At 43.9% G+C, this 15218-nt stretch overlaps 1 protein-coding gene across 3 annotated transcripts in view; it reads left to right on the forward strand.

Annotated features, from left to right (window-relative positions):
- The window catches only part of ZHX2 (zinc fingers and homeoboxes 2), a 72043-nt gene that overhangs the window by 45939 nt on the left and 10886 nt on the right, over positions 1 to 15218 (forward strand). The window lies entirely within an intron of this gene.

The following is a 15218-nucleotide window of genomic DNA, read 5'->3' on the forward strand; positions in this document are numbered from 1 at the left end:
AGAGAAATTTTCACAAACATTATAAAACCAGTAGACAAACTAAATTAACGCAATCTGGTCACAAAATCGGCTGCTCTTGAAATTGTATCATTAAGGATTTTTTTTTTCTTTCCCCTTCCCTTGGAAATGAGTGCACATGTGTTTTGGCAAACCATTACTGAATATTAATGTCACACTGGATTTTGATGACTGGTTGGTTGGAGCTTGTTTTGCAGCTCAGAGGAGAGGGGGAAGGAGGAAGGTTTGCTGGAGTGGATGGAACAAGCGTGTGCCCTGGGTGCAGTCCTGGTCCTGGCTGTTTCTGTGCCTCTCGTGCTCCATGGCCCTGGCACACGCAGAGTTGCAGGTTATTAATGTACTGTGCCAGAGGGGATGGGCCTTAGAAATTCTTGTAAAACTTGGCTCCACAGGCTGCGTGGAGGCGGTTTCTGAGCCCATGCCATACTGTTGATCCCACATCTTGGGGCTCTCCTGGTCTAACATTTGACAAACCATTCCCAAATGCTCCCTGTGGTGGTTACACTCAGGGCTTTATAGAATTTCCAGCTCCATTTGCTTGAAGAGGAAGCGTAGGCTGTCCCAATGACAGGATTTTTTCAGAAACAATGAGACTTAACACATCTGTAAGACCTTTATTTCATGGACCTCACTGGTCATGCCAGCAGATGAAGAGGCCAGAGCCTGCAAAGGTAATAGGTATGGATAGAAAAAAGTTAACACTTTCCTTCTATCTTCCCTTTGACCTTTTTGGAAAAAAAATAAATAAATTGCAAGATCATCCACGAGACCAGCAGATCTCTGGAGTTTATAGAAGGAGGGGAAAGTGGGCAGGGAAGGGAACATGAATCATATGAAATAAGAGGAAAGCTGAACTAATGAGGCTTATGGGATGTTACAAACTTAAGCTCAGGTCTTGCTTTCCTTCTCTTGACCTAGATACCAGTAAGAGGAGCTGCCTTCTGAGTTGAATTGGGGTTTAGTGCTTCTGCCTTCCTGTGGCATCTTCATGGTGATTTTGTTTTACTCATTGGGGTGTAATATGGAGAGTAGCTATTCCATTTTTTGCTTTTGGAAGGTTATCAATTATATATGAGACTCTACAAAAATAATTTCTTCAGATACTATTTCATGGAGCAGAATTGCTCAACAATACATTTCTGACATACCAAAAGGCAACACAAAATAATCAATTGACCTTGTGAGAGGCAACAAAGACACGTTCCCCCAGGGAGATGTATTTTGTGTCTATAATCCAGCCTTTGCTTTTTCAAGTGAGATCCTCCTACTCACCAGAAAGAGGAGGAGAAGAAACCCAGTTTCAAAAAAAATTTTTTTTAGAAAAATATCCTTCAGTGAGAAACTGTTTTAAGGAGCAGTTCTCCTCTTTTTCTGCATTTCTCAAGTATTGCTCAAGCATCATTGTTACAGTTTGTTCATCTGGACTCGCTAGGAAGTAGCCCCAGGGGTAATCCAGGCACCAGGGAAACAAAGAGGCCAGTGCCCTGGTGAGTATGCCTGGATCAAAACCCCTGGGAAGAGACCGGAGGAGGTGACTGCCAAGCGTACTTTGCCACGCTTTAAGGTGCTCTGATGGCAAATGCTTCCACTGGTAAGAAATAAATGAATGGGAGTTTTTTCCAATTCTTTTGTTTGTTTGTTTTCCTTGATGATTTATTCTTCAGCATAGTAATCATCTGTCTGGGTGAAACATGGTGCCTCTGTGGTTTAGGAGCATAAAGGGCATTCCAGGCTGATGCCAAACATCCAGGCTTTTGATGGTCCAGATCTAGCTCAGTTTTGGAAGTATGAACTGGTTTGTTCTGCAGCCCTTGATGTTTAAAATGAGATGTGGAAAAAACAGAATGTCTTTTTCTTTGTGCACTCTGTGGCAAAAGTCTGCAAAGGAATGGATTGTGATAGTATTGTATTTACGAGCATGTCAATTAGTTTATTTTTTAATACATAATCGGGTCCTGTGAAACTTCATTTACTTCCAAAGGTTCTTTTCAGTCTCTTCCACTGCATATTTCCAAAAGAAGTACTGTTTTTTTTTTAACTGGGATATTAAATAATTTCTGAATGATCCAGTAACTGTCTCCTCTTTGCCATTTCCTAGGTGAAATGAAAATGCAGAGACAATTGTGTCCTGCTAAATTTTACTCTTTGCCAGCAGAAAAAGTGTCAGGGTGTGCCCTCTCCCCCATCCTTGTCCAGAGCTGCTGGGTGCTGGCTGCTTGTATCGTGGAACAGGGTCCTCGTTGCAAGGGCTGGTGCAGGGAAAGGTGGGACAGGCTGAATTCAGAGAAGTACCCCAGAACTGTAGCATTAAAATAAATAAATATAGACACAGAGATGCACGCAGAGGCTTGCAGATTAGGCACAGCTTGGGAAATGTGGCACAAAAATGTGCTGTTGTTAGATTAGATCTACGTGCCACATTCCTTACCTCTGGAGGGCAAAAATATACCTGGAAATTGGAGAGCCTCATATTCAGGTGGTCCTGTAGTAGCCAAAGTCCTGCAAAGAGACTGAGGGCAGAGTTCCAGCAGTCAAGTTGGAGTGCATGGGAATTAATGCTCCAGAAAGCGGCGACTGCTCCTTTGTGTCTCCCCTGTCCTGCAGCTCCTGATGTGGGAAGTCTCGGGCTGGGGAGGAGGATGCTGTTCGGGTTTGTGGGCTGCAGTTTTCGGAGGGTGTTTGTAACCAGGCTGTGAAAACCCGTCCCTGTGTGACAAGGGGAAAGGATTGCAGTGTGCGTCCAGCTCCTGGCACGAACAAAGGTCCTTTGTGGCTGTGCCAGATTCTCCCCACAGCAGTAGTGTTACTGTGCTCAGAGGGCAGCGGCTCTGCCCTGTGACAAATGGCAGCAGCGAGGGGAGCTGCCGGGAGGAAGAGGAAGCTCTTTCGGTCCTGTGATTCCCGGGGGGCAAAATGCGTTTGTTTGCGATCCTGCCTAATGGGCGCCCGTAGGGAGGCATCATACAGCGTGTACGCCCCTATCTGAAATCCCAGCGTATTGCAGGGCAAGGCCTCTTCCCCTTAAGCAAGTACAGTTTTGAAAGGCTTCTTAACTATGTGTGGTTTGGGTTTTGCTTGTTTTGTTTTGGGCTTTTTTTTTTTTTTTTAAGTCTTTTAAGTATAAACTGTGATTATCTTAAGGAAGATAAATACTAGATTTGGAGCATATTTGTTAGATGATAGAAGAAATTAGAACACTGGCACAGGGTAGGAATGTGCTACTTGGTGAATAGCTTCAGCTCTAAACACCTACTCATTGTGAGCTTCATATGGTGTAGACATCTGGAACATCAGCTATCTTCTGGTTTCAGGTGATGGACAACAGTTGGTGGCTTTTGGTCTTGTATTCGATGCCTTAATTGCCAAGTAAGCTGGGAAAAGTGTTCTGTGACCTGCAATGATGGGGGTGCATGCAGATGTTTCAAAAGATCTTTCTGGAATTGATATTTATTGTCATTTTGCTTCTCCTGCTGAATGTATAGGTCCTCTGTCACAAAATCTATAGGATTATGCTAAAACAAAGTGGTTTGTATGGGTATGAGGTCTGGGTCTCTACTAAGAGAAGGAGAGGTAATTAAATACGCTTTGAAACCAAGTACTGAAGTAAAATTTGAAATCAGTAAGAGGCAAGTGATGTGCAGAGGTGAGCTAAGTGGGAATTGTTGGAGATGAAGTACAGCAGATGTAATAAAACAACTTCAGCAGGCACAGCATGTGATTGTGATGATGGAAAACAGAGTAGCTAAGCATCTTTTAGAGGGTCACTTTTTCAGTATTTGACCTTGAAGCTGATCAAGGAACTGATGAAGGGATAATGTGATGCATGTTAGGAATGCTCAGTTTGTGTTACCAGCAGCAGGAAAAATATGCCCTTGACTGAACGAGGTGTGGCCCAGCTCTTCCAGGGACAGAAAGAGAACAAGTATATTTGTGCCTACAGACTTTGGATGAGATGGGGATGTCATGAGAAAGTCCTCATCATATCAAATTGCTCTCTGCAGTACTATATTTTTCCAGAACTTAGGCCAAAAAAAAAAAAGAGTTCTTGGACTGTAGCACTGAAGCAAAGGAAGAATGGAAGGAACTGGTGTGGCTTTGCTAGTTTGCCATAGTCAGAAGCAGGCTGGCTTTTCTGCCATGTACTTGCACCTGGCCTGATAAGTGATTTCTGAGGGAAGGCAGACAGTTAAAACCTTTGATCTTCAGACTTTTGCTTCCTGCCCATTAGTAAGAATTGTGGTTTTGTGACTTTGGTGTTTGCTCACTGGGACCTGATCTAAGAGCACCAGCTCCTTTTGCAGGGGCTATTAAATATTTTCAGCTCACAAAACAAGGATGATAACCTGAATTTACTGAAGGATGCATCAGTAGCCAGTACCACAGAAAACCTGGATGTGGTTTCCAGCACTGCTGAAGACCTTGGGTGAGGTGTGATTTTTGCACTGTCTACCACATCCCTTTTGGTGTCTGCAAGCTGTAAATTGACTCTGCCATTTACAAAGCCTCAGCCTCTCTCTCTTCATGCCTTAATTGCCCATCTGAGCAATGGGGATAATAGCAGTGCTTTAATTCACAGGGACTACTGGGTGAGTAGGTGTCTTAACAGCTGTAAAGCCTCCAAATACTGGGCCAGTGAGATCCTCTAATAACCACAGGTCATTAACTATCTAAGGCAGATTCCTACATGAGGGGAAAGGACCCAGAAATAATACCTATTTTACAACAGGCAGTGGAAGTCATGGCATTAGGCTCCAGATACAGAACTGTTTTTCTTGGCCTGATAAAAGGCCACTTTTGAAACAGTCTTTCCTTTAAGGAAGCAGAGCACAAAAAAATTTAATGTAACATGGGAAAAGATGAGAGTGAACATTATTTACACCAAGATACTCGCAAAGCCCCACAGCAAAACCAAATCTGCTTATTACCAGGGCCAGAGGAAGACAAGGAGGTCAGGCCAATGCCAAGCACTGCACAGGGAAGTACTCTTAGCACCTCATTCCTCTTACAAGCAGCAGCCCTGCACTCTGGGACAGGAGATGTGGCCTCCTGATATTGTCCACCTGCATTTTGTTGTTGCCTTATCTGGGAGGGTGGGCACTAGCTGTAGTTGGAGAAAATAGCATTGAGTTTGAAGATATATTTTCCCAGCAATACAGGAGTTCATCTGTATCACAGGAGTCTCCTAAGTAGAGATCAATGTTGAGGAACGCGTGTTTCATCTGCCAGCAGTTTAAGGTCTATCTGAATTTTGGTATCAAGTAGGAGACCAAGCCTGGCCATGGGCACAGGCAGGGTGGGTGTCTGCAGCGTGCTCCCCTGAGCCAGCAGCAGTAGGTGCATGGGGATCTGTTTGCACCTCAAGACAGAAATGTGGCATTTTGGTGTGGGATGCCTGAGGTTTGCCCCCTTGGTTCGTCAAGGTAACAAACCATGTGATTTAGGCCAATGGCTGACGGTGTGCTTAAAATTTGAGCTGTCCTGAAGCACTTCTGACATCAGGTTTGTTTGATGTCCTCTGGCTGAGGCTGGAGGACTCTTGGTGTTCGAGTCCTGTAAAAATCCAGCTGGCAGTTCCCAAGTGGTTTTGTTTCAAAGGAGGTGTGTTGAACTTCTTGCCTCCAGAAATGTCAAGGTGAATGTCTCCATTTCACCACTGTGCAAGTTTTTAGTTTGGTGGGCTCCAACATGCTTTTTTTTGTACCCCAAACCCAGCTTTTGGGCTTCCTTCAGTAGCATCTGGCATTGTAATTCAAGATTTTCTTTCCATTCAGAAAGCGAATATTTTTAGGAGTTACAATTATAAGCCACACCTAATGTTTTGAAATGGGAATATTGTGTACTGAAGCTTTTCCTAGCACTGCAAAGGTTCAGACTGCATGAGCAGTGTCCATCTGGAGGACTTGAGGTGATATCCATTTAGTTCACCAAAGCATGGGTGAGTGGACAGGGAAATGAGGGCAGGAGAGAATAGTGGTGGTCTGGGGACATGGGTAGAACCATTGTGTGGGTGGGAGACATTACACCAGTCTGCTTGTAGTGTTTCATCCTCTCGTCTGTACTCATCATCCAGGAACATGAAGATACACAGAGAAGCCCTTGGGGATAGAAAGGGAAGAGATACAGTGACTCATCAGCATTATAAATCACAAGCCATCTGCATTTCTCAAACACACTGTGAATGAGTCAAAGGGTAAGGTGTGGAGATATAGACACACACAGCTTACTAATGTTTTGTGTTAATTATTGAGCTCCTTCATTTCTTTTGGGAACTCTGCAGACTCCTTCAGTGCTGCTGTTGTGTTGAAGCAAGGGATGCTCTTCATGTCAGACAAATAGTGATGGTGAGGCATCCCCTAATGTGTGTATTGCCTGTCTTGTTCAGACGTGACATGGATTTCTTCCTCATCTCTTTCCTTTGAATCCGAAACCTTCTGAGAAGTGGTGACGAAATATCTCATGGCCTCAGCCCTTGTTCCTTCCTCTCCATCAGGGTTTCTGGGTGCTTTTCTTTCTGTTTCCTGTTGTGATGTGCTGCCTGAACCAAGACATGCAGGTCTCTAGGAGCTACTTCTTGAGAAATCAAAGTGTTAGGTTGGTTTTTTTGAGAAAGTTCTTTCTACTATGGAGCCATGCAAGAGAGACACCCAGAATTTGCATGTGATTTTGTTTGTCTTTTGAAGTTTACCTGTAAAAGAGTTTATGTGTGCCTTGATAATTTTACTTGAAAAAATTGATTCTCAGGTGACTAAAGGTAAGGTACTGTTATTTCCCAGAGCAGAAAAATTTGCTGAGGGAAGGCAAGTGGTATGAGGAAAACTCCTCTACTGTTGCTTAAGTTTTCTAAGCACATGGAGTAAAGAAATCAGATACCTTCATTCTGGTAACCCATATTCTTCCTGCTTTGAAGGCAATTAGGCATGGTAATGTCCCTGTAATAACAATTAATCTGGAGAGAATATATAATAATACACAAAATTAATGTTAATTTAAAAAAATGTCCACAAGTGTTACCTAGGAAGCAATGTCATGGAATAATGGCACAAAGGAGAGAGAGGATCAGACATTGCTGTTAAGTTTTTTTATCTTGACAAATGCAAAATGATTACTTGAAAGTTGCTTGACTGAAGAGTACTTCTTTAAACACTCCTCCTTGCCTGAAAAAAGCTGCTCTTTAAAAGCATACCTGAAAAGAAATGAAGCTGAATAGTCGAACAGAGTGAACTATGACTTCATAAAGTCAAAGGTGGCAATATCCAGGGTTTATCCAAGTAGAGGAAGATAGTATCTACAGGTAATTTTGTTTTGTGTCTGTGAGTTTCATGTTCTCTCACCACACAGTGCTGGATAAAAACTCAATATGAAGAATTACTTAAATCCCGTGACTTTAATCCAGTCCAGTGATGAGGATTCACTGAGCTGCACAGACAAGTGATTAAACTAATTAGAATGAATGTTTTTATAGTGTTTCTATTTCTCTCTTAAGAAATCTGTTGGTCTTTATTTCTCTCTTATGGACATGCAAGTACCCATCCTAGGAGTAAACACACTGCTGATTAAAGGAGATAATTTTGATAGGATATGTGACTAATCTTTGGAGCCATCTGCTTCTGGAACCCACCAATGGGGAGGGCATTGGATAGAGGTTCAGCCCTCCTGTAATGAGCTGTATCTTGCAAGGGTGATATCAGTTCAAAATTTTCCTTCCCAAAGGAGAGACAGAGGCCCCAGGAGTGCACCCAATAGCACCTTTTGGGATTTTTTTGGCACCATCATAGGTGCACTGGGATTTTGGGTCCCTTTCTGCATCTGGGCATCTGTGACTCCAGTGGAGGAGCTTAAGCCACGTGCTCAGCAGCACCCTGAAGTGGGTGTCTCTAGCAGGAGCCCACACTACATATCAAGAAGCTTTTCCTGGGCTGTGCCAACTTAAAATACCAGTGGGAGTTGCAGTCTTTGTGTACCAGTTGCGTGTGCCCATGTTCCCTATTTTGTGTGCAAGATGGGGGTTGCCTGCCCTTTTCTGGAAGGAGAAAACAGAGGCCAGGAAGCAAGGAAAGCTGAATTTTGTCCTCACCTCTGCACCCTGGTACATTCCATCCTGTTCATCACTGTCCTGCCTGCACATCCTCCTGGAGAGAGGCCATCTCTGGCTGGATTAAGGCCACTGTTTTACATGGGACAAATTACCATTGCTACAATATAAATATTGACTCAGAACATGAACAGGTCTGTAAGGTGATGTCTTTCATCCTGGATAGATTATTCTGTTGTTTTTCTGGAGAGTAAAAAAAACAGTTGAAATCAGTCCTAACCTAGATTTTAGCTGCTAAACTTAAGCCTGTGTTTAAAAAGAAAAGAAAAAAAGTAATGCCAGGCAGGGATTGTACATAAGTACTTATAACAGAAAATTCACAGCACAGGACATTCAATTTTCCCTTGTCTGGAAAGGGATTGGCCACTTGCCAGTCAGTGTGCAGCACAGAAAACTCACCATTTTTCCCTGTGTCTTTGGCTTTGCAGCAGCATGAATGAGAACATTTTAGTTGAAAGGAATAATCTGTGAGTGGTATACTCTGAAATATACCTATTGCATGGTACTGCCTTGTACAACCTATTCTGGTAAAATCTACAGAGGAGGTTGGGGTTTTTTTCCCAGAATACCTGTGTTTTCCAGAATAAGTTTCTTTATCTTTACACAGTGGTCACATCACAGCTGAGCTGTTAAAGAGGCAGCTTTCACATGGGTTGGCTTAGGCATGCTGTTCTCTGGGGTATTCTACTACTGCAGATGCCTTTTAAATCCGTTTCATCCTACCCTCAGCCCATCTCTGCCAAAACTCCTCATTTTTGTCTCATCTTTTTATTTTTAGAGCCCCTCAGCAGTCGTGCTGTAGGGGTACAAGGCAGAGGTGGGACATGCACTGGATTTGCTTTTGCCCTCAGTCACGGATGTGTTGACGTCCAGTTTCACAGGATGTGTTTCTGGGGGAGTCAGGAGTCCTGGAGGCAGTTTGGTTTGCTGGTAGCGTTTGAAAGGTGTGAGTCTGTGGTTCTTGAAAGAAAGGAAGAGTATCAATTGCTTCTTCTCTGTAGACAAAAACTCATGACCATGGCAGCCTGCTGCAGACATCTGTGTGGCTTTCTTTTCTAATTAGAAATATCTACATTGGCATACACAAATTGAAAATGTATAGCACTTTGAAATTTATTTTTCACATATCTGCAGAAAGTTTTGCTGTAATGATCTGTATACCTCCCCATTAATTGTTTTATTCAGCTTACAAAGAACTGCAGAAATGTCAGAGCTCTAGGCTGCTGTGACTTAAATGCTGTTGTAACAACTCTGCTCTGTAGTTCACAAAACCTGCCTGCTTTTCTCTGGTTTTCTTTTGCAAATCATTTCAGTCTTGATCCATCATGCAGGAATTATTTGCCCTGGTTTGCCTCTGCTTATTCTCCTGCATATAATTAAGCAATGTTTTTAAGTGTTTTATCACAGTGGAGAGCAACAGCTTTTTTTTTTTTGCTGTGCTAGCTGATGTGCTTTTTGATATTACTGTAGCAGCTGCATGCTAAAAACTGTTGTAAGAAAGGAAAACATCACCCTGAGCATGTTCTTTTTTTGCACCGTGAAATGTGTATCTCGCCTCTCATCCTTTCGTTTGTAGGAGAATAATATTACCACTACATTAATGAATTTGAGTGCCACATCTTTGGTAGGGAGCTGGATAGCATCACTGCTCTGCCTGTGCTCTTGTTGCTACAGCCTTCATGGGTGAAAATGATGGTGAAGGAGTTATGATGCTGCCAAGTAACATCAATTAATTTCTGCTCTAAACTCCATGGGCAGTACTTTTGGGCAGCTACTCAGGTTGGAGCCAAGTGTTGAAAGTAGAGATGTTCCCAGAGACATGCAGTTAGAGTCCTGGGGGAGCCAAGGACTCACAAGCTTGGAAGGTTATGGGAGGGAGAGGACCATGATTGAAGCTAGCCAGGAATGAATTGACCCACCGAGGTGCAGAAGAGTTGGAGGACTGCAGTGTGGTTGGTTAAACCCTTTGGGAGGGGTGGCAAATTCTTCAGCTAAGCGAAAAAGTAGTGCAGGTGGTGACTCTGCTTTAAAAGCAGCCTGGGATGTTCACAAGGTGATGGGCAGTGGGGCCTGGCTGGCATACAAGGACAGAGCACAGCATCCATGTTGAGATTTGTTGAGATCCACTTGCAAAGTGGCACAGTACCCAAAAATTAAGAGAGACAGAGAGTCCAGCAGCTCTTTTTTTGTGAGCTCCAGCTGGTGCTGTGCACCTCCTCTATTCCTCCTGCCACATCCTGCAGCTGGGGAAGGGGCATGGGAGAGCTGCAGGGAGCAGTTTGTACCTTTGTGATACTAAACATCATGTTCAGGAATGGGGGAGGGGTTTTTGGAGGTTGTGGTGCTTGGTTTTGATTTGTTTTTTACTTGCAAAGGCATAATTTACTGTTGCTTGTCTTGTGTATCAGGTAGGATGCTGTTCATGGAGACTGATCTCCTGAGCAGCAAAACAATAACATGCTTCCACCCTCTTTAAACATCAGCTGGCTTTTGCAAGTGAAACCCCTTTATTTCTGTACTGATTTGCAGGTATTCTCGTGGTGGTGTTTTTCTTGCTGTTCATCTTTAGATGCAGCCCAGTGCTGGGACCTCTTTGCTAGCACAGGTCAGAGCAAGCAATGAGTGAGGTGAAAAATAAGAAAGTGTTTATTGGCGAGTCACATAAGTGTCACTAAAGTGTTCTTACTTCTGTACCTTGGAGTTTTGGGGTTTTTTTCCTTACTAAAAAAGGAGAGAAAAAAAGCAAGGTATATCTGTGAAAATTAAAGATCCATTTACTCTGAATGGAGATTCAACCTGTGTCAGCCTCTGTCATATTACTGTATTTCTGGTGTGCTTTTCCCTTTTTGCCAAAGCTGACGTTTTCCTTGCTTTTTAATTTGACATCCCTTCAAACCTGGTTGTCTTTGGATAGCCCTTTTCAGACTCACTCATTTTTTGGTGGTACAAGAGAAGACAGAGAGCATCTCACTCTTGTCTCTCCACTGCCCTACCACTTCCCCAGCCACACCTTGCAGGGACTTGGCCAATGGTTCATGTGACTGTGATGTGTTCCATCTGCCATAGCAAATCCCTACTCTACCACAAGGTCAGAGGAGCCTGCATGGGAACAGCAATGCAGAAAAGGAGTTCAGTCTCTACCTAAATATTTGCTTGTCTGGGGAGGGATGCATCTAAAACTACCTATGTGTATAAGGGAGAGATGTCAGAGAGTAAAAAGATTTCAATGTTCATCAAGATTTCATTGTTCATCATTTTTTATTTTTTCAGGCCCTTTGCTTGAACCATACAGTTATCTTTTGCTGCTGGAAGGTGGCATTGCAACACAGGCAAACATTCTCCAGTGCCAGCTAGGCCTAAAAGCATGGTTTATTTTCCCTGTGCAGTTCCCTGCAGTTTCCCCAGTTTGGGACCAGGCAACCAGGTAGATAATGGGGCATTTCCTCAGTTGTGCATGAAGCTGCCAAATTACATCCCATTTTGTTCTCACATCAGATGCTCCAGAGCCATTTTAAGGTTTGAAAGATCAGAGGCCTGTGGCTGGATTATTTCATTAACTAAGTAAGTTTTGGAGAGTAAAGAAAACCAGACTAGAGCCTCCTTTGTTACTGCTGTGATGCACTTTTGGGGACAGGTTTAAAAGAGCTTGTGGCTTCTGACCTGTACATTCCTGTCTTCAGGTGGCTTTGCTGAAGCAAAACAAATGGAGCCTCCTGCACAGAGGCTCTCTGTGGTTGGGACCTCTTCCACAACAGCATCTTTCTTCTTGGAGCAGAGGGCTTTTGTTTTTCACCAGGTTGCCTTTAGCTGCTTTGTGTGTTTACTCATTCAAAAGAAAAAAAAACTCTATTGGATTTACCTTTTTTCAATGTCCTGCAGTGTGGCAAGGCAAGCAGAAGCTGTGGCAGATGAGCTGGGGGAGTGAGGGCTGCCTTCTCTCTGCTTGTCCAGGGAATGCTCATGGGGCAGCCACCAGCAGCAGCCCTGTACCCCACACCGCTGGCCACCCCACTGGGGCAGCAGCCCAAAAGGGAGGTCAGTTTTCTAGGGTCCTATCCATAGTGAAACATAAGATAGTGAACCAGGACAAGATAGTGAACCAGGACATGTTTAGGGATAGAGGTTGTCCTGTACCTGGGTCAGCTCTGTTTGTTGTGTACCAACTGTGAATTTTCTTTCTCAAAGGGTTGTGTGTGCCATGGACATGGCTCAGGTGGTGAAGTTCCAGATGTGAGGTGCTGATTGTTAAGCCTGGGCTGTTGCTGAGGGTTAACATTTCTCCCCCACACCAAATTTTGGGAGTCATCATGAGCTGAAGGCTCAGACATCTGCAGGTGAAATCCAGAGGCTGGTGGGGTTACTTTTGCATTTTCCTCTGCCTGCTGTGCTCCAGAGGAGTGAGCTCCCTGGAGAGCTGCCTGTCTCCTGAGGAGCTGCACTGGGATCATTTAGCAGCTCTGTCAGGATCCACACGGTGTCTGAAGCTGTCCACTGGGGCTTTTATGTTCAGGTGAGCAGCTCATGTTTGAAAGCTGGGTGATGCTACTGGTGCTTTCTCTGATGTTCTCAGACAGGACATGGCAAATGTGTACACATTGTGGCTTCCAGGGATGTGCCATGGGGTGGTCTGTCTTCCATAGCAACTGTGTAGTGATTTATCCCAAATGTCTTCCCTATCAAGATCCGGGAGGGGCTGTGGCTTGGAGGTCCCAATAAATTCTCCCCGCTCAACCAGGTGTTGAGTCTCATCTCTTCCCTCTCTTTCAGGACACAAATTGAAGGGACAAAGATCATTTCTAGTTTAGTGTGGTCTTTCCCAGCTTCCCAAAGCTGTACATCTTGGACTGAAACTCATGGGGTTTGTTACTGACCTCCAAAAAGGAACATTTGACTGGGACTTGATTGCTACAAAGAGTAATTAGCCTCATGTCAGAAAAACTATTCAGTGTAGAGTAACAAAACAAGTTAGAAATACAAAGAAAGCACTGTGGAATAGGACATGCAAGAGAACAGAAGCAATAAGATGCACAGTTTTATAGTAAAACAGTGGATGGAGTTTTTTTATACATCTACCCATTTATATCTATTTTGGAGGGACCTTGCCCTTCTTCTGTGTCAGAGAATTCTTGCTTGGGGCTGATACCTATGTCCCCAAGAGAGGTGGTGGCTCAGCGCAGCAACCTGATGTGGCAGAGAGCTTGCTGAGGTTCCAGAAAATGGGAAATTCAAAACTTTTAGATTGACTGTTAAGAAACCTTTGATTGATTGAAAGTTGTAACCTAGCTGTTTCTTGTTCTCCACTCCCATTCTGTTCCTTTATCTTTTTGTTCTTATCTCTTTCTTCCTTGGGAGGGGGATGGTGGTCATTGAAATTTAAGTAAGCCTTGTTCTGTCTTTGATGTCTTTTGATTTTTCTTCCTTTTGCCGATGTTGCCCCATGACTTTTGCAACAGGTCATACACCAGGGAAGGAGACCATTAGGTGCAGCTCTGTGACTTGGAAGGGAGAGCAAGGCACAGAAGAGCATCCCACGAGCTGTGGCTCCATCTTCAGCTCCTCCACACATTCCCAGGGAGCTGCCTTGTGCCTCCCCTCATCTATGAAAATCAGTCACAAGGGCAGTGGGATCTGCAGTGTGGTGAGGTGACATGATGTCCTGCACCTTATTTCTTGAAGCATTCAGGCTCACACAAACCCTTCTGCCCCTTCCTCACACCTTTCAGCCCATTTCAGTCAGATTTGTTGCAATGGAAGAAGCTTCAAAGATAACTAAATCTCTGCAGACATCATTAAAAATGGGTGGCCAGGAAGATGGGTTTTTGGACAGCTGTCTGTTTGTCTCTAACTTCTGATCCTGTCTGCAGTGGGACAGAAGCCACAGATCACAGCCAAAATACTCTGCAGGAGTATGATTGTGAGGGGAAGGTGAAGGAAATTTTGAAGGAATATGTAGAAATAATAGAGAATATTCAGTGTAATCTAGCTTAAAGGTCAGCACAGATTTATAGAAAAGCAGACACCGTTTTTTCTGTTGTTCATCTGCTTGCTTTATTATTAAAAAGGGAGAAGGAAAAAAGAAAGCAGAAGAGTTGTTTCCTCAAAGGTGCTAATGCTTTGAAGACTGCTGATGGTAATGTTGCTGATCCCAGGTTGGAGAGAAATGGCACTGTGTCATTCTGAATGAGCCAGATGCTTGAGACAGAGCCATAAGCACAAGGGCAACTCCATCTCTGTTCCATGGAGCTTAGCTGAGGTACCCCGTTTCCCAGAGAAATTCCCAGAGCTTAAATGCATCCTTGAAAGGCAACGAGATGCTCTCAGTGCTTCACCAAAATGGAGAATGTGTTTGGAAGCAGCCCTGGTCTGCATCAGGGCTCAGGGGTGCAGAGGCAAGGGGAGCGAACACAGAGCACTGTGGTTATGCTGGCACATCCACAGCATAACAAATGGTATCTCTGTGCAGCATCTTCTCTGTGCTGTGTGTTTCACAGCTTGAATTTCATGAGAGCCTGATCTGCAAAGGTGCTTTGTGGGGAATTTGTGTACCACGTGCTTCGTATATGGAGAATTGCTTCATTTTGTGTTTTGAGTACATGGAGCTGGAAGCTACCATCTGTATCCATATCCCCAGCTTCTCTGGGGAGCTGCTTCCTCTGGCAGTGTATCATTTGGGGTTCCTGTATATACAGGAGCAGTATGGTCTGTAATGGGCAGAGTAGCAGAAATATGCTCTAGAAGCTTGCAAAATATTCATCAACTGCAAGTTAGTGGATGCTTTTAAAGTGACTGGTTTTGGCTCTCATGCCAACACACAAGTGAGAGGAGCAGGTTCAGGGGCAGGACTGAGGTGTTTATAAACTGTCTGCTGATGTTAGATGTGTCCAGATGTCACTGCAGTGGGATTTTATCTTGTTTGATCTTCACATCTGCTGGGTACTGGGTACTTATCACGTACAAGTTTCACAATGAGAAAATCAGTTTGGTGAGACATGAAAGCTTGGAATCATTGAATGGTTTGGGTTGAAAGAGACTTCTAAAATCATCCATAGCCCTTGACTTGGGCAGAGAAATCTTTCATTAGCTCTCTAATTCGGACTCTCCACGTAAT

This window comes from Calypte anna, chromosome 2, assembly GCF_003957555.1.
Source record: "Calypte anna isolate BGI_N300 chromosome 2, bCalAnn1_v1.p, whole genome shotgun sequence".
Lineage (NCBI taxonomy): Eukaryota > Metazoa > Chordata > Aves > Apodiformes > Trochilidae > Calypte > Calypte anna.